Source organism: Poecilia reticulata, linkage group LG3 (assembly GCF_000633615.1).
Source record: "Poecilia reticulata strain Guanapo linkage group LG3, Guppy_female_1.0+MT, whole genome shotgun sequence".
In the NCBI taxonomy this organism is placed as follows: domain Eukaryota; kingdom Metazoa; phylum Chordata; class Actinopteri; order Cyprinodontiformes; family Poeciliidae; genus Poecilia; species Poecilia reticulata.
In genome coordinates this window covers 13,009,180-13,011,457 of record NC_024333.1, presented here as the reverse complement: position 1 = coordinate 13,011,457, position 2,278 = coordinate 13,009,180, and positions in this window count along the sequence as shown.

The window sequence follows — 2,278 nt, the reverse complement described above, 5'->3', positions numbered from 1 at the left end:
TATACAAAAAAAAAGAAAAAAAAAACAATTCACTGCTGTCTGGAATTATTTAATTAAAAATGAAGGAAGTGTCATGACACCAAAATGTTTGCATTACAAGAAAATGTTGCAGCTCCAGCTTAGTTGGAAAATGGTGTTATTTTTTTCAAGCATATATTTCTCCTAGATCTTTGATAAATAGTTCTTAAAATAAATGCTTGGTGCAACAGAGGCTAATGGGGGAAAGTAGAAAAGCAACAGGTTTGGAAAACAAAACTATAGAAAATGATGGATTTATCCCAGCTGCTTGCCAAAGGAGAAGGTTTCAGGAAGTGCTGTTTTTAGGAAGTCAACTTGGATAGCATCCAGGACAGCTGAGGATTATTTATGACAGTTGCAGGAATCGCTCGCTCAACATCAAGTGGAGAACAGCCTCCCCTCCATTATTTACACTTTCTAATCTATATTTCTGTTTGTCTAATATATGAATAGGGTGTTAGCAGGACATTTTAAACAGAATTTACAACCTTGAAAAACAATTTTAACAGCATATTAATATTATACACTCTGGTCTTAGCTGGTTGTACAGCTACTTGTGACTGTATAAATGCATACAGAAAGGGATACTTTGACATACTTAATAAACTATGCTTATATGAATGTGAGCCACTCATGTGACAAGCAAGAGCTTAAAGACTAACATTTTTGATTATTTTCTGTTTTACTTCCCAATTTTAGGTCAACTGAGATAGGAAATTTCTCACGGTTAAAACTGCCATGTGTGCAGTAGGACCACAAATAACTCTAACATAACTATATATAACTATATAAACTATACTCGGAAACTTAAAATGTTGAAATATTAAAAAAAAAAGAATAAAAATGTAATAAGTATGTTATTTTTAGATGTGTATTATGTGTTCATTTGTGTGTGTTACTTTTATTGTGAAATTAATGTAATTAAATATCTTACTTTGTATGCAATTCTGGTAAGAAAAAAAATCTCTCTATATATATACATACAGTATATTTAAACATGTCCCTGGGAAAAGTATCAGCAGTGCCACCTTATCTTGAGTGTAGGAGGAGTGAAGGAGAAATCGTCCATGAATAATAAGTTGTCTCTGATGAAATAACAGTCTTACTTTATACCAAGGTGTGGATAAATGCTGTTTTTACATGTTTGAGACATTGCTTTTAAACCAAACAACCAATACCTCAAGGTACATATCTTTTTCCATTGAGCTCTCTACAGCTCAGGCACTTGCTGGGAACCATATTTTGGACACATTTAAGGAGCTCTCCACAAATAACAACAGAAATGGGGAAACAACATTTGCAGTTAACATAAGAAAACAGCTTTTCTAAGGATTATGGTCAGCAAACCATGTTGGTTACTATTTAATTTGAATTTTTGTTCTTTTTTTTCAATAGTTTTTTTGGTATGTTTTAATAGCAGACACTGTCATGCCTTAATGGTCTATTATTATTATTGTTATTATTACATTAAAAACCTTCGTAGTTTTTAACGTAATAAAAACTACAAGCAATAAGAGTTGAGGGTTAAAATGAGCAATGTGCATTATTATTGCCATTTTTATCATTGCTAATTCAAGTTTTTCCAAAATTCATAAATTCATTGCATTGTTTTTAAAAAAGTTCAATGAGTTTAATCCTAAATTAGTTCGTAGAAATTGTTATGATAAGGCAAGATCACTCCGTCCACACGGGAGTGTAACTCAGGATGAAGAAACCTCTGACATACTGAGAAAAGGTGCAGCTAGTAAAGCTCATGGCGTTACCTGAAACATTTGGTGAGACATTTTTGCCTTATGTGCCAATATTACGGCTAAGAAGATGGGGCAAAAAGATTTTGAACGAAACATACATACATACATATAAGTTATTTGCAAGAAACCACAGAGAAATTGATGTTAAAGCCCAATGGTCTGATCTTAATAGATTCCATATAAAGTGTGCTAAATTGCATTTGATGCATTTTTCAAAAAGCAGGTGAGCAATTACTTAATGGTTTGTAAAGTGCACAAACAAGCAAATCTGAATTATGTTTAATCACATATGTCAGGCTGTGTATGAATATGTTGTACCTCATGCCTGAAAAAGTTACTTATATAAATAAACTGTCTATTTGTAATCACAGCACACATTTACTGTTCTGGACTCAGCTTGATGCATTGACCTTTGGTTTAAAGAATGCGAAAAAACCTCCATACAGTCACACATGTTGCTTTTATACCATCTAACTGTAATATTCAGCTGCTCATGAGACGGACCTCAG